This window comes from Danio rerio, chromosome 24 (assembly GCF_052040795.2).
Source record: "Danio rerio strain M-AB ecotype USA chromosome 24, GRCz13ab, whole genome shotgun sequence".
Taxonomy (NCBI): Eukaryota; Metazoa; Chordata; class Actinopteri; order Cypriniformes; family Danionidae; genus Danio; species Danio rerio.
Genome location: NC_141044.1, coordinates 32,778,822 through 32,803,538, shown reverse-complemented (window position 1 = coordinate 32,803,538; position 24,717 = coordinate 32,778,822). Strand labels below are relative to the sequence as shown.

General features: G+C 36.5%; 1 protein-coding gene and 1 long non-coding RNA gene across 26 annotated transcripts in view; one reads left to right on the top strand and one right to left on the bottom strand.

The window, feature by feature from the left end:
• The window catches only part of ntng1a (netrin g1a), a 249,022-nt gene that overhangs the window by 43,281 nt on the left and 181,024 nt on the right, over nt 1–24,717 (bottom strand). The window lies entirely within an intron of this gene.
• Nucleotides 17,776–23,453, top strand: LOC147838075 (uncharacterized). Its single transcript, XR_015525168.1, has 3 exons — nt 17,776–19,600; nt 19,759–21,605; nt 21,739–23,453. It is a non-coding gene; the product is annotated as an uncharacterized LOC147838075 (long non-coding RNA).

Sequence of the window (24,717 nt, the reverse complement as noted above, 5' to 3'; positions counted from 1 at the left end):
CCAATTCACCTACACCCCATGTCTTTGGACTGTGGGGGAAACCTGAGCACCTGGAAACTCCACACAAAAATGCCAACTGGCCCAGTCAAGTCTCAAACCAGCGACCTTCTTGCTGTGAGGTGACAGTGCTACCCACTGCGCCATTGTGTCGCCCTCAGACTTGGACTCATTTAAAATGCAAACATTTTTATTTTAACATGAGAATTAATTTGTTGACAACTGTAAATGCAAAAATAAGATGTGATTTTGAAAATTCTAAATATAGGTGTAAACAGACAAATACATTTAAGTTGGACTCAATCTGATGTGACTTCAATCTAATTCTTTCAAGTGATTGAATGCCTTTGAAAAGACACAAAATACCACCAACTCTCCTCCTATATAACTAACATGCCATTTTTAAAGGACATTTTGTGAGAAAGTATCCTAAGAGTGGAATTTACACTTTGGTAAAAAGTACTAAAACACATGGGTTATGACCCAATCCTAAATATTCACTCCTAAATCCAACTTGATTTCATGAGGAAATACAAGTACATTACGTTTTGTCTCTTTAGTGGCTAATTCGTACTAGACATGCTACAGTTTAAGATTCTGATGGTATGATAACCTTGAATAAAAATATCACGGTTTCAGGGTATTCAGGGTATTACTGCTCTAAAATATGTTATTTTTAAATGCCTGGGTAAAAAAACTACACTTTTTCCCCTTTGAACACAATATATTTTGAGAAACATTTAAAATACTTTGGAGCAGTAAACAGGTCAGGCTGAATAATGAAAATGAATCACTGTCTTCATTTATTTAAAACACAGATTTCTTTACAATTTAAAACGGCAACTTTGAATATCTTTTCTGTTGGAGATACTGTACAAATACCTTAAGGCCGGCTCACAGTGCGATTTTTTACAATCTTGAACGATTGTAACATGTCAGGCTGCATAAACATGGCTCCCACGTCACACTATAAGTTCTCAGCTGTCAAAAAGTCAGATTGAACGACAATGAAGACGCGCCAAACATGAAAGAAAACACCCCCAGAGTTTGACGTCATCCACCCGTGACATTTTCACCATCCTGTGTTCTGAAATAATTTCCCACAGCAAACATTTTGCACACGGCGTGTCTAAATAATAAAACCAGGAAGAAAAAAAAAACAGTTTTGACCTTTCCCTGTGGTTATTTAAATTGTCACATGGATTGTGCCATCAAATTTGGAGCTCCTATTGGTTCTTAGATTGACACTCATTACAGCTGTTGTCAAACGGCAGGAAAGTCTCTGAAATCTTCTGACACTGCCAGATCTACATCGGAGGACAAATCTGATTACAACGGGCACTAAGCAGCTGTCTAGGAACATGTCAAAACAACAATCATAAATCACTGATTTTAGCCTACTACTTCAGGAATCTTTTAGGATTTCCCGAATTTGTCTTAAAGGACAAAACGGCTGAAATATTACAGTGTGAGCAGGGCTTTAGAAACGATAATGTTGATGGTTTTAAAACCTTGACTTTTTTTCCCAAACTGCGGTATACCTTAAAAACGGTCATCCTCTCATGCCTAATTCTTACAAATTTCTATGAATTTAAAAAGGAAGCATGGCACACAACCCTGCCCCTAAACCCAACCGTCATTGCAGGTTAAGGAAATTGTACTAAATTGTACAAATGAGATCGTCAAATTTATACAAATTAGCTATAAATATCGTAAATAAAAAAGTTGTAATCAAGTTGCATAAATCACTGAAAACATGTTAATACCAGATGATAATAAGCTACTAGTGTTTTTAATGTACTCTTAAAAAATTAAATATAACAGTATATATAATTAAATTTAGACACTTCTTTTGTATACTGCAATTGGACATTTCTAGCATGCATAGCACTAAAGGCAAAGTGTTAAGGTTCTGAAATGTGCCTGAGTCCCTAAATATTATGTAAATGCAGAATTGAAGGTCTGCAGCCATTCAGGTGTGGTATCTTGGGCTTTTTGAGGAACAATGGCTGTGCTTCTGAAGCAGATGGGAAAACTGCAGAGCTGTGCAGTGCTGCTTTCAAACCTCCAGCTACTTTGAAAACGTTCAAACTAACACATCCTGACCAGCATAGTGTTACACTTTTATCTCTTATCCATTCGTCAGTGATTTTGTTCAGGGGGCATCTCGACATGTTTTGCTGGCAAGATGTTGGCTGAATTCTGATGAAGTGTTTGGCTGGTAAAAGCTGTCTGGTTCTCTTCTTTAGAGCTGATGCAATCCAGCAGGCTTTCATAATAGATGGATAGTTGGTTTAAGATTTTTCCCAAGAATTCAAAATCAAACAAGCAAAAACATGTTGTATCCATTTAATAGGACGGAAAATTTTTAGATTACTGTCTTTCAGTACTGATCTTATTCGTCATCTCCCACTAAGTTAGAAGTCCCGCTAATTTAGAACTAAATTAGAAGTGAATTGCTGAGGTGAGTTGATTGAACTGCACTGTCAATGATATGCTTCACAATCGATGTAATATAAAAACAATATAAAGCACCCCCTACTAATGTTATCACACGATTGAATGGGTGTTATCAGTAGTTTTCAGCTGATAGATATAGGCCAGTAGGGGACTTCTGCGCCTACTAGTAGGATCAGAAGGCTGTTATCATCCATCCACATGGTTAATCAGCTAGACTAATAGAGAAGACTCCAGCTCCAGATCTGTTTTTACTTTAAAGAGATGGTTGGATTTAGGGTTGGGGTAGGGGTAGATGTTAAAAAGTACAATTAAAGGGGAAATTAATAAATAATATTAATAATTTTCGTGGTTAATCAGCTATACCAGGCATGTCCAAACTCGGTCCTGGAGGGCCGGTGTCCTGCTGAGTTTAGCTACATCTTGCTTTAACACACCTGCCAGGAGGTTTCTAGTACATCTAGTAAGTGCTTGATTAACTGGATCAGTTATGTTTGATTAGGGTTGGAGCTGAACTCTCCTGGACACTGGCCCTCCAGGACCAAGTTTGGACACCCCTGAGCTTTACTGATAAAGAAGACTCCAGATCCTAATCTGTTTTTACATTACTGTGGTAGTTGGGTTTAGGGTTGGGCTAGGGGTAGATGTTTGCAAAATACAAGCAGTATTTGATCTATAGCTGACTAATTATGCAGATGGATGATAACAGCCTCTACTGCCCCTACTGGCCCTATCTATCAGCTGAAACATCCATTCAATCAAGAGATAACATTTGAATTGGCTGATACAAAGGCTTAAATGTGAGTACAAAATAAACATTTTGGTAACTGTCCTTTTAAGGGTATTCTGGCCCATGTTCTACCCTTTTCTCTACTTTCTTTTACTTGCTGTGTTATTTTCTTAAATGTGTCTCCACAGCATGTATTACTAATCCCACTGCATCTGCCTTACCCCCATCAAGGTAGAGACAAATTTTCGCTTCTCTGTAGAGTGTTTACTTCTCCAACAACTGTAAAGTGATTACTTCAGCTGGTTCTGACTCTTTGTGATTGGCTGTGAGCAGTAGCGTGTCGTCGGCTGACAAGGTGAGGCCTGAGTACCGTACCTCACTCTGAATCTGAGATAAATGAAACAGGGCATCTTGTGTGCTGACTCTAATTGCCTCCTGACAAACACAGACAACTGCTCCAGAGCGCAGCACAGGATGTGAGAAGTGGGTGCAATCTCTTCCAGACAGATCTGTGCAACTATTGCTTTTTTTTGCTAAACTCCGTGGACTTGACAGCGAGAGAAGTTAGATTCAGGGACAGCTTAATGCTTTGGGGAAACGAAGCTGACCATCTGAGAAACCATAAGACTCCTCTGGGTTCAGCCAGATGTTATAATACAACTAAAAGCTGTTGGTGTCAACCTGCACCACATTAACCCTCTCACTCAACCACTAATGTGCGACAAACATGACAATTCAAGTGGCCTTGGTGAATATTTAATGAATATTCTGCACTCAGAAAAAAAGCTAACTGTTGATGCTGCCTGAAGCTCGAGGCTCACAATTATCAAATGGCTTCACAATGTTAGCAGGATGCAGTGAATAGTTAAACTGGAATAAATCTGTATGACCCTGAAGCCAAACATTTCACTAAAATTACAACACTGTATCCACAATTCATTTAACAATTTAAAGACGACATTCAGTCGTCCTACTTTTGTTTTGTGCAGCAGCCACAAGCTATCGCAGATTGTTAATGTAAGCCCCAAGACAGTCATATTATTCAGAGGTCAGTGAACTAATCACAAGATAAAGAAAAGCTTGGGAAGCTGTGGAGGAAAAAATCTATTCTGGGGTTTCATATCTTATGACTTTCACCTCAGAAAGTTCTGAATTTTAAAATTCCTACTTAAAAAAGTGCAATTGCAGTTATCAGAAATCTATAATATTCTGTCAAGTTGTGTATGATGTCATGCAAAACATGGAGAACTAAGATATAGGTACATGTTAAATATGAAAGATAAACATGTGCATACATAATAATAATAATAATAATAATAATAATAATAATAATAATAATAATAATAATAACAATAATAATAACAATAATAATAATAATAATAATAATAATAATAATAATAATAATAATAATAATAATAATAATAATAATAAATACCTTATAAAATAAACTTTCTTTGTAAATATTTAAAGGAACAGTCAGGTTAAAGTACTTATTTTGAATACATAAAACATACATGAGATTTGACATAAAAAGGCAAATAAAATAAATACATGTAATAAAAATGGTAGATAAATAAGCAGTTTGGCATAGGTTTATAAAAACATTTGTAATGTATTGCTGATGATAAAGTCACAATCCGAAGATGGTTGTGAAATAAATGTCAAGCAGATTCTGCTAAAATGAGCCAAGAATATTCCTTCATTTCTCCTTGAGTGTACCTTTGCCTTGACATTAAAGTGCTACATTTCTTTCAAGCACATTCATTTGTAAAAATAAGGTAGTGGAGCTAAAATGCAATGTCTGTAAATGTTGCAAATCTTGTCAAAATATCTGTCTGTCTGTCGGTCGGTCTATCTATCTATAGTGGTTGACACTTCAAAAGGACCATTCCTGCATATGTGACACCACCACAGCACAAAGGGATAACTGTAACAGCAGTTTGCGGCTATACAGACAAAGAGAGCTGTAAATACCCAGCTACTCGTAAATGAAGATGCAATAATGAAACAAGGCATTATAATTCTTTCATTAATCATTAAAAACTTGTTAACAAGCCTTATTATTATTGCAAACTAGTGAAGTGCTATGACAATTCATTTTGGAAAGTACAACTAAAGAAATAAAAGACAACTAAAATGAATGTAGAAATCATACTTAGTAAAAAAAAAAAAAAAACAGTGTTGTAGCCTAAGTATAGAGAAATGTACTTTAAAGTGATAGGACAAAGACAGTCAATAAATAAGCTTTTTCATTTACGTTTTCATTTACAGTTTTCATTTAAAAATGTTTTTTTGTTGATTATATTTTACTTTCTCATGTTATGTCTTAATTAATTTACATTAATAATAAATAAATAATAAATAGGCCTAAATAATTATTTATTTAAAGACATTACAGGGAAACACAGATAAACGGTCCGGCACATGGTCTCTTTTTTTCTTTGAACTTCCACATTCAGTCATCTATGTATGTATGTATATACTGTATGCGATTAAAAACATGTTTTTAGGTGTAACAGCAGTTTGCGACTATACCATCAGAGGGCACAAAGGGATGGGATAAACACCCTGTAAACACCCTGTTACTTGTGTATGAAGATGCAATAATGGAACAAGGCATTATAATTCCTTCATTAATTATTAAAACGTGTTTATAAGCTTTATTATCATTGTGAACTTGTTAAGTGCTATGACAATAAAACTAAAATAAAACTAAAGAAATAAAAGACAACTAAAAAGAAAGTATAAACATACATACAAATATATATATATATATATATATATATATATATATATATATATATATATATATATATATATACACACACACACAAATTTATATAAACAAACAAATAAATAAATAAATAAATAAATAAATAAATAAATAAATAAATAAATAAATAAATAAATAAATAAACAAACAAACAAATCAGTTTTAGCCAAAATATAGAGAGATGTACAGTGTTTGTTGTTTTAAAGTGATTGGACAAAGACAGTCAATAAATAAGCTTTTTAATTAGAATTTTCCTTTATTTTATTTTATTTTTTTTTTTTTTGATTATATTTGACTTTTTCATTTTATGCCTTAATTATAGTACATAAATAAATGAATAATTAAATAGGCCTAAATAATTATTTATTTAAAGACATTACCAACCAAGCATACTGTCCGGCACATGGTCTAAAGTGCTCTTTCTTTCTTTCTTTCTTTCTTTCTTACTAAATCATTTGTATGAAAAAAGGCAATGAAAACACTGAAAAGTGAAAAGAGCAAGAGATAGAAATTGCTATTCATCTGCAGAGCCTCACTCCGGTTTTCAAAACATCTCACAGCGCAAGCACCAGAAAAGCCCTCATAAGCCTGACAGCCAAGCTCACCACACGTCTGCCATGACCATACAGACAACATAGCTCTTTCTCTCTCTCTCTCTCTCTTGCTCTCTCGCTCTCGCTGTGGGGATTCGTTTTAAACAAAACTCACAGATCTGGCTTTACTGAGCCAATCTGTTGTCTCGTTCACACCACTGCAGCAAACAGCTTGTGTTTGAACATTATCATTCTGGAAAAAACAAGGGTCCGTGACCCTCTTCGATTGCTGAATGTGTAGTGTGGCAGATGAGGGATGTATTTAAATCTTAATGTGTGGGGTAGGAGGGAGGCTGGCGAGGGGAGGTCGGATGATATCTGTGTTGTAATGATGCATGGCTGCATGGGGCTGGTGAATTGGCCTGGCTCAGATTGCCAAGTTCTCCCCAGACGCTCTGATTAAAGACTCTTAATCCATCATCAGAGGCCGCCTGAAACGCACAGATGTGCCCGGGGTCAGAGGGCAGTCCGCGATCAGAATCCTACAGCGCTTTGCGTCTTCATCCGTCCCATACAACAGACACCAGCTCAGAGCGAAGAGAGAAATATTAGAAGTAAGCACCTCATAAATTTTTCCCTAAAGCACCTTGAGAAGCATGTAAAATCTTCCCTGTGCATAATGATTTAGAGAAGCATCTAAAGCTGGGTAACATGGCTGAATATTGTGTGTGTGAGTATGGGTGGGTGTGTCAGATGGTGTTTTTAGAAGCAGAGATGTGTTGAGTGAAGGTGAGGTCAATGAGGATTACTCATAGATATCTGTCAACAGATGTATTATGAGAGATGTAACCCCCCCCCCCCTCCCTCCCTCTTTCTAATTAAATAGGTCATGCCTACCACAATTGGTCTCTTTCATGAAATGTTTGTCAAATGTTTGTTAAATTACATGAATTGTGACCATTTTCAGACAAATATATTATAACGCTCAAATGTTAGACAGCATTAGACAGAGTTTGGAAGTGCACGCTCCAGACTGTCATTAAAGTAACAAGCCAATTTCTTAAACAGATCCCTTTTACATCCAAAACACTTCAAAGGCCAGAAGTATTCATTTGGTTTTCTTAATATGTTTTTAAACTGTAAAGGTGGTATCTATAAACACAAATGTATCACCATCTGAACTGTCCCTTAATAATCATCAGAATAAACGTGGAATGTACCATATGCAAAAGAAGCTGTGGGATCTTCAGTGTTTCCTTCTTAAGTTTTGCTCAAGTACATTGTAAAAGCAACCCAGGCTCATTCTAATTATGTACTGCTATATACATTTCTGGAAAGAGCAAAATACGTCTCAGGTGCTATGTTTTTTTTTTTGTTGCAGTTTTTGTTTTCACAAGTGCACCAGAGGCCGCTGTGTAAGCTTTTTGAGATCTCAAATTTGCAATTCGTGCCTGCTCTTCTCACGTTAATCCACCAGAGGCCGCTGTTAGCTGACTGATTGATGACTGACTGAACAACAGATCAACTGACTCACCCTTCTCCTTCCCTTGACCCAACCAATAGTGTTTTAAAAAAGCACAGATGAACCTGCCCACCCACTTCCTTATACCCAACTGAAAGCTTTTTCAAAAGCAACCAAGAAAAAGAAAAGCCCTTATAGTGGCCTGATTTTTACCACAATTTACAATTTTACCACATTCTCACCGTTATTTACATGGATAGTTTATATTTTTTTATTGTTTTAGTCTTGCCTGCTTTCTGGTACCATTCTTTACCAGAACCCTGTCTTCACATTTAAAAATTGCATCTCAAGTCCACCAACAAACATGATGACCCACTGGACAAACTGGTAACAGCAGAAAAGCCGGCCACACGGAGGTAAGCAGTCAGCTTAAGAAAGCTCAAGAAAAGGAACGACGTCATGCCGCCCCTTAATGTTCGTTTTAAAGATGGAACGTTCCTCTGGAGCACATTAGCGCAATGGGTAGCACAATTGCCTCACAGCAAGAAGGTCGCTGTTTCAAGCGTTGGCTGGGTCAGGTGGCATTTCTGTGTGGAGTTTGCATATTCTCCCTGTGTTGGCATGGGTTTCCTCCGGGTGCTCCGATTTCCCCCATAAGTCCAAAAATATGTGCTATAGGTGAATCGAGTAAGCTAAATTATCTGTAGTGTATGTGTAAGAATGAGTGTGTGTGTGGATGTTTACCAAAGATGGGTTGCAGCTCGAAGGGCATCCGCTGTGTAAAAACATATGCTGAATAAGTTGGTGGTTCATTCGGTTGTGGCGACCCTAGATTAATCAAGGGACTAAGCCGACAAGAAAATGAATGAGTGTCTCTGGTAACATAATTCAAGATCTCCTGAAATGTATATAGGGGTACATTTTCAGAATGAGCCTATGTTGTGTAAAATGCCTATGTTGTTGCCAGCAGCTAGTTCTCTGCAACACTCACACGGGTTGCCCACTGAAGATAAGCAGGGGCGCTTGCCAGGCCAGTACTTGGATGGGAGACCACATGGGAAAGCTAGACTGACACCGGAAGTGGTGTTAGTGAGACCAGCAGGGGTGCTCAACCTGTGGTCTTTGTGGGTTCTAACGCCCCAGTATATTGATAAGGACTCTATACTGCTCAGTGAGCAATGTCTTCCGCATGAGATGTTAAACTGAGGTCCTGATGCTGTGGTTATCAAAAAATCCCAGGATGTCCTACAAAAATGAGTAAGGGTTTAACCTCGGCATCCTTGCCAAATCTGCCCACTGGTCTCTGTCCATCATGGAGACAAGAAGACAAAATTATTGTCAAATATTTTGGCATTAAAATTAACATTTCCATGAAGCTGAAAACTAACATCAAAACACTGTTAATTAAGACAAAAATGTATTCCGTTCACGAATGCGGTTCAATGGATGTAATCAAGCGACTTAACATTCAGGTTGGACTTTGGACGAAGCCAGATAGTGACTAATGACAGCCCAAACTTTCTTCCACAGAAAGAATGACATAAAGTTAACCCTGATTTTGACACATTAACATAATAATTCTAGCGTTGCAGTGCTAATCTCGAGGGAGGCTAATAGCTTTATTCCAGTCAATGGCTTTGAATGGGATAGGGATTTTGCTAGAACCTCTAAATGGGATCAGCTTTTCAGGGGTAACACTGTGGCTTTGCACTGTAAAAATCCTCCCATCACCTCAGAATCAGCCCTACTTATAGTGCTAAGCTGTGTATGCGTGCGTGCATGTATGTGTGCATATATTTGGCAGGGGATGTCTGACTGCAAGCCTCGAGTTTGTATACAATATGAATTGACTGAGGTTTTCCACCCTGAAACACGTAATTAATCCATTTGTGTTGTGATTGCGCACACGTTCCTCTGCTGAATGCTCTGCAAAGGAGGAGGAACAGAATAAGGGCTGTGCCATCTGTGAGTGATCAGGTCAGAGAGAGATAAAGAGAGAGACGCAGACAGAGACGGTACCAGTGAGTTGAATGCAAATGAGCTCTGCTTGGGAGGAAGGAGTCTTTGTGACAGTATGAGAGAAATGTTCATCTTCTAAACAGTGATTCAAGCACACACACGCTGACACTCAAGAAACATTCACGCCAATTCCCGAGGCACTTCCTGCAAAACACACATAAATCACCGGTCACATCAATGTGTTCAGGAAATTACTCATTTCAAAGTCGATATGTGCACATTTGTGCTTGTAAACATGCCGGCCCTCTGATCTGCAAATTGCTGGTTAATGTTAAAATATACAGCTGCTTTCACGTGTTCTGCTTTTTTGATTAACTTTAATATTTGACGTTGTCAACACTTCCTTTTTGAAACTCTTTTTAAATCAAACATTAGCACCAGGTTTTTATTTTTAAAGCAACTGTAAAAAACGTCACCCTCTTGATTCTGAAATATATATTTTGTTAATTGCATGAGAAATTAATAGCAGCGCTCTCACTACACTGCATCCATCTGTAAAACACCTTGTTTCTCGACAGATCAGACATTTATGGATGGATATTAAAATCGTATCCAATCCAAATCGAAATCCCTTTTATTGTCACATCATCAGTGCTGCTTATAATGTGACGATAAAAGTGATTTGATTTGATTTGATTAGGATTGGATACGATTTTGAGAGTATTTCAAAAGGAGGAATGCTCTAATCCCGATCCTTGGATCAGATATCGATTCGATACAGCATATTTTTTTCTGAATCGAGTATCAGCCAGCTAGTACATATCCAAATCCGATCTGTGTAATTTATAAGAGACTTAACTGCATCCTCTCCTACTACACTGCATCCATCTGTAAGACACCTTGTTTCTCGAAAGATCAGATATTCTTTTTTGATCAGACATGATTGGACACGATTTTGACACAATATTTAAAAAATAGGGATGTACCGATCCCAATACTTGGATCGGATATCAGTTCGATACCGCTTATTTTTGCTGGATTGGGTATCGACCAGCTGGTGCCAATTCAAATCCGATCTGTGTAATTTATAAGCCAACAAAAGCCTTGAAGGTAGACTATTATAAGGCACTAGACACTAGGTCTTGTCATGTAGGCCTACTATAATCCAAATGTTCTAAAGCCATTCTATAGTTTAATGTGAAGTACATATGAATATTCAAGTGGTTAAATTCATGTTCACTTCAGAGCTTCCCGCTGCTGCGCCTGTCAATCATTTTCCGTTCATTCACAACTACACTGTGTGCCGCGTTACTGACAACACAAGACTATTTGTTCCTATTCCAGTGGAGAAATGCATTTAGTTTTGTATTAAATGGGTTACCTTTGACCAGCTACAATGAGTTTATTGCTGTTTCTAAATCATGTTGCGCTGTGTCTGTTTGATCAGCAGATCCCATTTGCAATAAATTGGGGTAGAGAGGGTTAATACCTGCTCTTCAAACAAAAATAGGCCTACCTGAAACTGTACATTAAGGAAGACTCAATAATACATTGAAAAGGCTTAATAATGCAATGGACAGATCCTTAACAAACTCATATCTTCCCTTTGTGCTGCTGTTTTGGAAGTGTCCAGATACTGAAGGGCCGCGGGCTGTGTCTCAGTGATGCATCAAGAGCGTCCTTTACACACTGGCTGCGCCGCTCCGTAAATTTATTCTCTCAATGAGTTTCTGTTCTCTCATCCTTCCAACTGAGTTTATTCTTCCGAGTGCTGCAAATAGTTTATAAAGCCTGGCTCATTGTGGTCAGGGTAGTTGATTGAATTAATAAAAGTAAAACTGACTGGCGCAATATGGATTGTCCTTTACATAAAAGGAAATGTTTAAAACTGGGCTCAGACAGTTTAGTTTAGTCTGCGTCAAACCTGCATGAAAATATCAGGCTTTGCTAAAAGGCTAATTATTTTACCAACAGTTACAGTCAATAGTGGTAGCTTATTACAGATTTCAAAGAAAACTCTTAATATTAAAACAGGAATCATAAGCTGGACCACAACAGATCAATGTCATAACGAATGCTCAAATAGTGTAGCCTAGTTTACAGCAAGGATCACATTTTTAGTTAGATTGTGTCGTCTGTCATACAGTAGGCCTATGGGTAGGCCTACGGGTAGGCCTATGGGTATTTTCACGAAAGAAGATACATTATTTGAGTTTATCACCAGAGCTATAGAAACTGTAATATGCTTTAAAAAAAAAAAAAAAAGGCACAGTATCGGGATTGGATCTGTCTCGGTCGATACTTACAATTTTGTATCGAGATCAGATCGGTTCCGAAAAAATGGTATCAGTGCATCCCTATTCAAAAGTGTGAAAAAAATCCTGCTTGGCTCCTTCAAAATAAATGTTTGTTTGCAGTCTAAACTGAGTATATAACTTAAGCAGGGTCAAGGAGTTTATAATACAGGCAGACTGTTTTGCTAACAGCCTCCAGGCTACGGTCTGTTTCTCCTCTGTCTGAATGTGCTGGATCAGGCAGTCGCTGGTAATCAGTAAAGGTGTCTAGAGGCATCCAAACGTTCAGCATGTTATCATTAACACTGTTCTCAGTCAGTCAGCAGACTCCCAAAAGACTCAACATTCTCTTCACGGAGAAGCGAATGCTTTTCTCAGTCTCTAGATGACTGCTACATTATTGATAAGTCGGAGAGGTTCAGCCGTTCTTCTTACTTAATGTCAAACAGGTAAAATAATTATCAGCATGTTTACTAGGCATGCTGGATGCTCAGGTCTGACAGATCTGGAATGCATTCATGCAATTCTGGGTAGATTTTTATTTATTTAGTTCGTTTTTTTTTTTTTAATTCAACGAGGAGCAGGCGCAGTCTCATGAGCTTGGCTTATTTTTGACTTTTTGATGGACTTTCAAATACATATTTAAAATCAGTGGTGTGTTTGTGTGTGTGTGTGTGTGTGCGTGTGTGTGTGTGTGTGTGTGTGTGTGCGTGCGTGTGTGTGTGTGTGTGTGTGTTTATTTGTGCATCAACCAAAACGTCACCTTCTGTGAAACAAGTGAAGGGGAAACCAATAGAGCCACAGCAGTGACAGACTTTATCAAGTACACACAAACCAAAATACTCAAAGGAAACTACAAATTTGCATAGGTTAATTTTAATATGATTTAATTACATAAGCTCTTTTCCAAACCCTACTGAGGTATTTATATGGGATCAAATTACCTCCTGAAGTATTGCGGTCGCGGATAGAAAAATAATGCGCATAAATCAAAATATTGACATCACGTGTAAAATAATAACATGCAAAAGAGAGAACTAAACACAGAATAGGAAACAACAAGGTCAAGTACCAAAAGATAATGAGCGTAAATCAAAAAATGAAAGCGCATTTAGACAAAATCAGTTTTTCCACTCATATTACAATGTTTTGTGTGCTTAAGATCTTTTCCCCTTCACATTCTGCACTTGCGTTTCCAAAACATGCAATGCAAGTTTCAATTAAATCAGCGTCCTCACTGGTCCACCAGTCGAGAATGACAATTGCTCCTTTAGCAAATTAGACGAAGGGGGAGTTGACATCACTCCAATGCAACTTGTAGCTGCTCAGTGTGACAGAGCGATGTGTTTGTTTACAGGAGTTTCAGATAATACAGATAATGATCCTCTGCGATCATTGAAAGGTGTCTGTGTTATCTGCTTTTGAGCGTTATAATTTTACAAGTGATGTGAATATTTTGATTTACACACATTATTTTTCTATCGTTGAACGCGATACATCGTGTGGAAATTTTATCCCATGTATTTACCTCCTGTCATGATCACCAGCGATCTGAACTCCTTAGATCGCTGGAATACACGCACAATTGCTTACGGACTACAAATCTGCTATTTTTGGACTACAACGCCATACATGTACTCCGTTCACACTCACATGTGCCTCATCTTGACGGATTACACATGCACCACCGGAGGATTGTCAAGGACTGATTACACACACTACTTAAGCAGCACACACACTCACTACAGTCTCTGAGTCTTGTTTACTGTAAGTGACATTACAATGCATTTTCCTTGTCTTGTTTTTCCATGTTTTGACCCTGGCCTAGTTTGTCTGTTTGTCCTTGTCTGCTGCCTGCCTTCCGACCTCTTGCCTGTTATTTTAACTATGTTTCTGGATTGCCTTCATACATCTGTTTACACCCGTGTTGACCATTGCTTGCCTGACATCCTTAATAAACCTGCATGTGGATCTGAACTCTCTTGTCAGTGTCATACCCCTTGGCTATACCTCCACTCACCAGAATTAACTGTGACATGCTCAATCAAAAGAGTAATACTGATTATAAATACGTCATTTAATACTTACAATTGCAAACAAAAACACTGCAGCATTAGGATCAAATTTCTGTATCTTTTTTGTAATGAACAGATATTTTGTTTCATTTTGTATAGTTGCCGCCCAAAAAAGTGTAAGAGTGTCCCAAATCAGTCAATTATGAGGTAATGTTTTAGTAAGGATGCTGCCTTAAAAGGAAGCAGCCTATGTGGGCAGCAAGGCAGCTTGCTGGGTTTTATGAAAGAGCTCGGATGTTTCATCCTCTAATACTGACACTTATTCACTTGGGATGCCAAAAGCACCAGCAAGATACAGAAATGTCAAAAATATATATAACAATACCTACAGTGTCAGTAGTACTGTGTGAGTGACAGGCAGCTCCTTTCTGACACCCACGAGTATTTGCCTGTGCTTGTGTCTCACAGAACTGCAGCTACATGCGGCGGTCAAACGTTGAGAGAAGAAAAACTTTGAGAGAAAGAAAAAAAAAAAACTAAAACTTTTTAAATAACTTTTAAATTATTTGCTGTTGTAAATGTTAATATAATGTTATTATAAATATATTAACATATTATTTACATTGACATTAATATAATATTAATATAATAATTAGCAATTTAACTTAAGTTCAAATAATAGCTTGATTCAAATTTTATGAAAATTAAAAACCAGACCACAAAACACTTGTTGGGCATGAAAAAAAAAAAAAAAAAAACTATTGTTAAGGTGTACTAAAACACATGCTGTAAAAATTATGCATCCTGATTTGCATTAAAGGTTTGCATTAAAAAAGTTAACACATTTTTACCTTAATCAAGCAAGCTACATTTATACTGCTATTTTTAGCTATATTGGTTACTACTGTCTACTGTATAAGGTTGCACAAACTTTTTCTTATGAAGGGCCAAAAACCACACTTGAATGAGGCTAGTGGACTGAATTTATATTAGTATATTATATATTAGTATATATTAATAAATATTAATTAATAATATTTACAAATGACTAGAAAACATACTTCATTTTATATTAAACAAACATTTTATTTAATTTTTTTACATTTTATAATGAACATATTACAGTAAAAACAAAACTAATTTATAACAGTATTACACTGGTTTTTGCCTTGATTTGTTCACTGATCTCTTCTGCATAGTCCTCTGTCCATCGAGTGACAGTATTTAAATTTTATAAAATTAGATTAAATTACAACATTTGAATAAAACATTTCATTTCAGTTTTGTTTTTTGTAGATCAGCAATAAAACAAACAAAAAAGGTATGTCAAATTAAAAATGACAATCTCTGTGTAAAAGGCAACACTGATATTCCTCAACCCCCACCATTATCACCATTACAATGAGCCACGGGCCCTACTTTGGACATCTGTGGTCCATATTCTTGCTTTTTCAGAAGTTATAATTTTCTTTGCTTTGTTTTTTGTATGGTTTTTGTTAGTTTTCAGCCATAAACACATAATTTTTTGACCACAGTTTTATCGTCTCATCCAAAAGATGATGCTCACTGAGCAGTAAAGAGTCTAGGGATGTCAAAATTAATTGTTTTATTTTTTATTTTACTATGGCAAGGGAGGAGACTGAGTAATTAAATATAACTGCACAATTCACTGCTTGTGAGTTTGCTGGGCAGTCTTTCACTGAGGGAGAAGTACATCAGAACCCAGTTCTCTCTCACTCTCCTTGGCCCCTTTGACCTGCTGGCTGTTACAGACAATCGCAGCCTATTCTGTTGAGTGTGTGATCAATCCGTGGCATATAAGAACTCGCTCAACAGCATTCAAAAAGCAAGCGTTATAATAGTTATATTTGTTTATTTGGTATAAATATTCATGTTGTTTTGTCCATGTATAGTTTTGTTTGATATATTCAAAAAGTTTGTTTTCTTTGAGCTGGTATAATTAAACATACAATTCATATATCTGACTGCTTGTATTAAAGGACAAAATTGTATTACAAATAATATATAAACATAAATTATAAATTTTAATACAAGAATTATTGTGTTGCTAAGGAAATAATAAAAAATAGCACTGTTGATGCACTGCGATACACCGAGCTGTCGAATTAAATCGAATGGATGGCATAATAATCGTAATCGAACCGTGAGAGGTTCAGAACCCTAACAGAGTCCCGATCAATATACTGAGGTGTTAGGAACCACACAGACCACAGGTTTGTCCCCTTCACTCCCCTCAGGAGTGCCCCCTGCTGGTCCCACTAACACCACTTCCAGCAGAAACCTAGCTTTCCCATGTGGTTTCCCATCCAGGTTCTTAGCTTCAGTGGGTGACCATTTGAGAACTCCAGGGAGCTAGCTGCTGGATAAACGAACAAACTAACATGCAATTTGCTGACAATTTGTCTTACAAATACACAAAAAAGTGTAAAAGTTCCATCTTTATATTAAATGATGATCTTTGTGAATTTTAAATATTGTTTTTTTTATCTAACAGTCAATTTCATTGATTTCAGTATCAACTACAAAATGTTATGCGCTGAATGTAAAAATGACCTGCTGATGTTGCCCGCTCTCTTTAAATACCAGCACAAAATAGTGCCGATATTTGATTGACATTTCCTCCAAGTGTGACTGCATTTCGTTTGCCGTCATAAATTGCTCCTTTATAATTCATAAAATCAATCGGCCTAGCAAACAAAGAGAGCACCAGTATTTTTTTTTTCACACTGGAGCTAATTAAACATGTGAACTGCAGAACGATTCGCATGGAACAGAGACAGATTAGACCTCCCTCTTTTGGTTATGACCATGCATGGCAGTCACGCATCAGCCCAGCACGACACACACAGACACACACGTACACATCTGGGACCTGGCAGCTGGGCTATCCAGATATGCCGTTTTCTGCTTCTGTTTTGCAGCACAATCCTTCTCCTCTTCTCTCTCTCCTTCCACTCCTTGTTTTTTCTAACTCCGCGGTCTGCAGGTGCTCTGCTTGGGGAACTCTCAAAGCTGTGGGTTTCTTATTATGGGGAGGCAGAGAGAGAGAGAAACAGAACAGTGAGCCCCATGTGCTCAGAAAGGAAGTGCTGGGCAATATGTGAAGCTCTTTGTATGAAAACCACAGACTGAGAAACCCAGCAAGCAGATCTGTTATCCGTAAATAAGTTAAAGAGAGTGCATGGGTCAGGCAGAGATGGGGGGAAGGGATGCGAAGGCAAAACAAATAAATGAACTGAAAGGTTTTCTGTACTGCAGGAGTGTCAGGGTTTGTGTTTGCGACTTGTTAAGATGCTTTAAACGAGCTTGTGCAGGTCTAATGGTAACGGGCTGACAAGCCATGTGTCACCTTCCATTTCCTTGAGTGATGCTGCTTGTCTGGTGTTCATTCAGACTGAGGACTACAACTGCCTGCTCAAGAACAACTGAGAAGATGAGTCACAAACAGATACTATCAAGCTTGTAAAAATAAAGCAATTTACTGTTTGTTGTTTTACTTGTTGTTTTTTTGACTGCCTTTCGGCTTTTCTTTTTCCAAATGTGTGCCATATTATGACATCTGCGCAATGTTCCTTCAGTAGCTGTGAAAATTGAAATTAAAAATATATTATTTACACAATGTGATATAATGTGGTGATTAGTAAATCAAATCAAAACATAATTGCATAATAAATCTGGCTAAAAAATAGTTTCAAAAGAAAAAGCCATTATTGTGCAAAATAAAAAACAAAAAGATAAAAAAAATTACAAAAAATGTAAACAAATACAAAAACAAATATTTGATTTGTTTCAATACAGAATTTATTGGAAATCAACGCTCAACATTAAAGACTGCCCGGTGGCCCAGGGCCAGAGTGAGAGACGCTTGGGACAGTAGAAAGGATCATTACTGGCCCGATTGGGACAGTGCTGCCTTGTCATTTAATTTGTCTGCGACTATTTGTCAATTGCGTGCATTTTAAGTTTGTGCTTTTAAGTCTCTAAACACTACCTTCTCTGTGATGTCGTAAACACCATATTGCTTTCTGGTTCCTCTTCTCTGATTTGATGTTTTGAGCATGCTATTTTTTTCAGTAACCTGGTAACAACCAGTACAGCGAAGAAACAGCAACATGGCAGCAACATCAAATTATAAGGCTAAAAGAAAATGTCTGTTTCTAACGTCTTGGAAGCAGATATTTACGTGTGAACATCGCAACAAAAAAAATTAAGTGATGTTTTGCAAAGTTTGCCGTCAGTTTGACAAGTCACCCACCTTTTGTTAAGTAATTTCTAACCGCAATAAAATACCTCCACATTTTCTATACTGCTCTTTTTGTTTGCATAACATTTTTATTAACAATTTTTTAAGTGTTGAAATTCTAGATTCACAGACTTTATTTATGACACATTATTTAAAATATGCGGCTAAAACATAGCTATTAACTTCCCTTTTTTTTTGGTAGAGACAGTGAAAATTTTGGCAGGGCAAGTAAAAATCTGAACCACTTGCCCGATCGTACCAGTAGAATTAATCCTTAGCGTTGAACCCTGGAAATACTTAAGAAATTGCATCTGAATTGCTATTCAGACTACAGACTATTCTCCTTTTTAAATGAACATGCAAATGTCTAATGATTTTGTTTAAAGAATATATAGATCTTGTTTCCTAAACAGTTTTGTAAAATTAAAGGACATTTGTACTTGAACTTTTAGGGCCCTATCATACACCCAGTGCAATAAGGCGCAAGAGGTGTTTGGCACAATGTATTGCTATTTTAAGACCAGCGCAACACCAAGTTTCCTGCTTTCCGTCATGTTGTTTAAATAGCAAATCTATTTGTGCTGCTTTATGGACTCATAAGTGTTCCGGTCTAGAAAGGAGGTGTGTTGAGGCGCATTGTTGGCGTGTTGCTATTTTAAGGAACTAAATGAGACTGCACAACTGATGAGCTGAATTAAGAAATAATTTTGAAACAAATCGTTGTGCTTAACAAACAAAATTACATATGTAGGCTAATGGATGTTTTCAGTGGAGTGCGTACAACACTGTTTCCTTATACACAAAAGTGAAGGAGTAAGTGAAGAGAAAGTAAAGAGGATGAATGGGGAAGGCTCATTCTTTATCCTTGCGCTGCATTTGGTTTGTTTCTAGACATTGAGATGTTTAGTTTTTCCACTTAAAAAATCCACCATGTAAATAGCAAATGCATCATGGTGTGACGCAACTGACTCTTAAAGGGATTGGGAGATGAGACTCTGATTTAAGGTATGTTATGCTCAAAACACACCCGTAACTCATTAGGAGAATAAGCACAACTCTTTTAGACCATGAGCTGCGGCACAAACCTAATTTTTCCACCCTTAAAATAGCAAAAGTGTATTTGGACACACCCTTAATGCGTTTGCGCCATGCACTTTAGACTTTGTGCCTAGATCAATAAAACAGAGCCATTGCTGTTAAACTTTGTTAAGAATTATAAGTGCATCTCCTGTCCAGTAATCACAAAAAGCTTTGTTAAAGTCTGAGCTTTTAAGGCATATTTTATCAGGAAAACTTAAACAATAAACACACACTTAACACACACAATAAACACAAACTTTATGTGTGTTTATCATCCTGATACAATACACCGCCTTCAGAATACACTGTTTAAAACATTGGGTGCACATGGTCCTCCAGAATGGTTTGGTGTTTTGGCAGTAGACACACCCATCTAACATAAGTATTGGGGATAGGAAATGCCATGATATTGCAGCCCAAACCATCACTGAGCCACCACCATGCTTCATTCTGGGCATGCAACAGTCTGGGTGATATGCTTCCTTGGAACTTCTTCACACCATAACTCTTCCGGATGTGGGAAAGACAGTGAAGGTGGACTCATCAGAGAACAATATGTGTTGCACATTGTCCACAGCCCAAGATTTTCACTGCTGGCACCACTGAAACCAACATTTGGAATGAGTGACCAAAGGCTTGGCTATATCAGTCCAACCATGTATATTGAACTTGTGGAGCTCCTGATGAACAATTTTAGTGGAAACAGGAGGGTTGGACACATTTAATTTTGTGTCTGTGCACATTTAATTCTGCTGTGAGTTTGGCAGCTGTGATTTTTTTTTTTTTGGATACATTCTGGGTTAGCACCTGGACATCAATTTCAGATGCAGGTCTGCATCCAGACCCCTCTCTTCTAATGTGGTTTATCCATCTTGGTGTTATGCTGGCATTACCCTGGATACCGTGGCTCTTGATATTTCCCAAAAACTTGCTGTCTTGGTCACAGATGCGCCAGTGAGACGCAAACCATCAACTTGTCCTCTTTGAAACTCTGATATGTCACCCATAATGTTATGTGCATTGCGTTATTTTAAGAAAAACTATCATATAACTTAGCTAATCAAACCTTCACACTCTGCTCTTACTAGTGGAATGTGCAATCATTGAAAATTGCCACCAGGTCAGTCAAATTTACCCACAAAACCTCCAACACTAATTTGGCCAGTGTTTCAGTTTCATTAATCAACCCCTGTATGTGTTCTACATATTTATACAACACTTCTGTTTAGTTCTCGAATTTAATTGGCAGATAGCCATGCAATATTCTGCAATATCAGAATTCGTAAAGCCTCTTCACTCTTGTGCATTACTCCGCCCACATGAGTATGAGTGGCAAGCAGAGCACAGTCGAAAATTTGACAAATATTGCAGCCGTTGAATGACATAATGTAATTTTGAGGCTTTTTTAGGCAAGGATGTAGTTGTTTTGTAGGAGAGCAAAGAGTAAACAGTTGACATTTTCCATCCGCAAGATGGCAACAAAGACCACATAATTAGCTATAAGAGAAAAGTTCAGCGTTTAAAACAACAAACTACAGCTGAACAAATCATTATAGAACATTGACATTCAAAGTCAATCTCTCTCTTTTGTATGTTGTAGTGCTGTATTTATACCCTAGTAATTGTAGTTTATTGAATGTGAGATGGTACTCATATCAGTATGTATGTATTTTGTGTTGGCCACTCTGTGTATAACCTTTTGGTTGGCCATTTTTGTTTCTCATCCATCTTCTGTTTTCCTTACTCAGGGTTTAAGTATTTTTTCTATAATCTTAAAATGTCAGTAAAATCACCTGTTTTTGTCGTCACTTTAGACATTATGCAAGTGAATCATCCAAATACTAGCTCTAAAATTACGTTGGTGAAGTAGCAACAATTAGTACTGTTCTGACGTCAGTGGCAGATGAATGAATGGTGGAAGAAAGTAGTTCCTCATACAAAATGATTTTTAGACTCTCTGTGTTTGATTTTCTTTTTTATATACACGATTATGCTGTCAAACTGTTGCATAAATGCAATATCACACTCGTTGCAGTGCGATGTGGCTGTATATCGCCACTGCAACGCACAATGCACGCTTCCCACCGGTGCCGATATACAGCCACATCGCACTACTACTCGTGTGATATTGCTCATATATATATGGGCCAAAAACAAGGTCAGCATTTAGACAGATGTGGACACAGATAAGCAGATGCAGTGAACAGAATGACTAAATGTGCTCATCAATCATGAGGAGAGCAGAGGTCCTCTGAGGAATTGCAAAAAATTAATCCTTCACCTGATTTGGTTTAATTCCCCAATCACTGAAAGGACAAGTGAAGAAACAGAAGAAACCAAGTTAAAGGATTGATTTAGACTATAAATTCTGTGAGACTGAAAAACAAGCTGGAAATTCTTTGAGTTGGCTCAACGGATGCAGTGTGACAACCGCTAATATCTGCAGGGTCAAGTGTGTATTTTTACACATTTAATTGTTTTCTTAGCTGTGTTGATGCCTGGAAACGGCGTTTGTGAATAACATGATGACTGGATGATGAATGAGGTGCCAGAATCAATTGGGTGTGTAATTACACTTCATCATTTGGATCTCTTGTGCTCCGATTCCGTTTCTCACAGTAGGAACACACACACACACACACACACACACAGTCTCAGATTAACTGCCTGGGCAGCAGCTTCCTGATCTGTCAATGGTGTTAAGAGGTCAAATGGAATATAACTAAATCAGTATTCACATCAGCCAATATAAAAAGTTACACCGGAATTGATCCATCTCTGTAACAATAGCATACAATCAAACACTTTAAATAAAAATCACAGAGATGCAAATCAGACTGCAATCATCTGAGGCCGAGAGGTTCTAACATAATTAGATTAAGTTTTGTGGTGAAAGAGCATGTGGAACAGAAGACTGCTGAAACATCAGATGACCGGACCAATGAAATGTGCTGATGTAGAAGAGCTGAAGTGCCGAGCGCAGCACATGAGATGGCAAGAGGAAGATACAGAGCGGAATGACTTATTCAGGAAGGGGCGGGGGTGTGGGGTGAATCTCGAAATTAGCACAAATAGATTATCTGTCCTCCGGTTCCTGGCCTCAGCATGGCCCAAGAAGCCCAGAAAAAAAAAAAAAAGAGAAAAACACATTGACTTCTCGCCGAACGACTGCCTGTCCGAGCAGCCAAGAAGCACTGCAATTAAACGATCAATCACCGTATCATCGACCCCCCCGAGGGAGACAACTGTATCCGAGCATAACTAAAAATGCACAGATAACAGAAACACATTTGAAATGGAGTTTAACATTCTTTAACGGGACTAATGGATTCATTCCTTTTGTAAACACTATTTTTCTTGAGACAACTATTTATACACACACACATGCACGCAAACACAGATACACATATATACTGTTTGTTAGCTGCTGTCTTACAATTTTAAGTTGAATAAAATTTATTTTACAAACCATTTCAATCTCACCTTAAACTGACTTGATACATCTACTTTACTATTGTATCGCTTAAAAAAGTTAAGATGAAAGTGTTCATTTATTTTATCCTTTTTACACTATGAGTTTTAAATATTTTAAATAACTTTTGTGAAAATACAATGTTAATTTATGAGTGAAATAACTCTTTCATTTAATGTATTTACTGCATACTGGTTTTGACATGTTTTGCACATATATTACAATTTTAATGTGACAATTCTATATTTTAAATTTTAAGAATAGGCATAAAATATACTTTTAAGCATAGTAAATATACTTTTTTAACCCTTTAACTGCCTGTTTTACCAAATGGTTGACCATATATTGACTATTAAATAATGACTGTTAAACTAATTTACATAATGACTGTTTTAATTAATTGTTAACACACACACACACACACACACACACACACACACACACACACACACACACACACACCATTGTTGGTTTACAAATAAATAAAAATAAATAAATAAATAAATAAATAAATAAATAAATAAATAAATAAATAAACAAATAACTAAATCAATCAAACAAACATAATTACTACACTTGATTTTGGTTTTATTGTAAAAATAAAAATAGGAAAACATCATAAAAGAGAATCTGAAATGTTTTATGGCGTAATTCAAAAAATAAAGGTAATTTAGTATTCAAAAATCTTTTATTTGTTTTAAATAAATTGGTCTTACACTTTATATTTTCTGATTATCATAGTGTATTAATTACGGTACTTTTACCATAAACTGATATATCAACTATTTTGTAGAGGTTGATATTTTGGAAAATATGGGATGTGTAGAAAAAAAAAATGCATTAAGTGTGCTTTTAAAGAAATGGACGTCATTAAAAATAAATAAATAAATGTCTTAGTGGGGGAGTTAAATACATTTTGAAAATATAAACAATATAAAAAATACATACTTTAATATGGAGCTATATATATATATATATATATATATATATATATATATATATATATATATATATATATATATATATATTTATATGAATGAATTCTAAATGCAGGCAACTGCAGGTCTGATATTTGCAATCTAGGGTGTAATGTGTTTCTAATATGTACACTGCAAAAATCCTCTTTCTTCTTAGATTTTTTATTTTGTCTCATTTCTAATCCAAATATCTAAAAGTTTTTAAATCAAGAAGCATTTTCTAGACAAGCAAAAAATAAAGTCTTGTTTTAAGAAATAATGTGGCAAAAATAAGTGAGCTTTTCCTTAAAATGAGCAAAATAATCTGTCAATAGAGTAAGAAAAATAATCTATTTTTTCCTTTTGACATAAAATTATTTTGCTTACCTTATTGGCAGATCATTTTGCTTATTTTAGGAAAAAAACTCACTTTTCACTTTTTTTCTTAAAACAAGACAATATTTTTCGTGTGTCTAGAAAATGCTCTTGATTGTAGAAGTTTAAGATATTTGGTCTAGAAACAAGACAACAAATCTAAGTGAGAAAAGCATTTTTTTTTTGCAGTTAAACTCTCATAATATTTTACATTAAACTAAAATCAAATGACAAAAAAAAAAAACAAGTCAACATAAAATGCATCTAATCTATGAACAGTCTCCCTCTTTTTCTTAATCGAAAACTTTTAAACAGTTAACAAACCAGTAGTTTCCACTAAATAAGTGGTT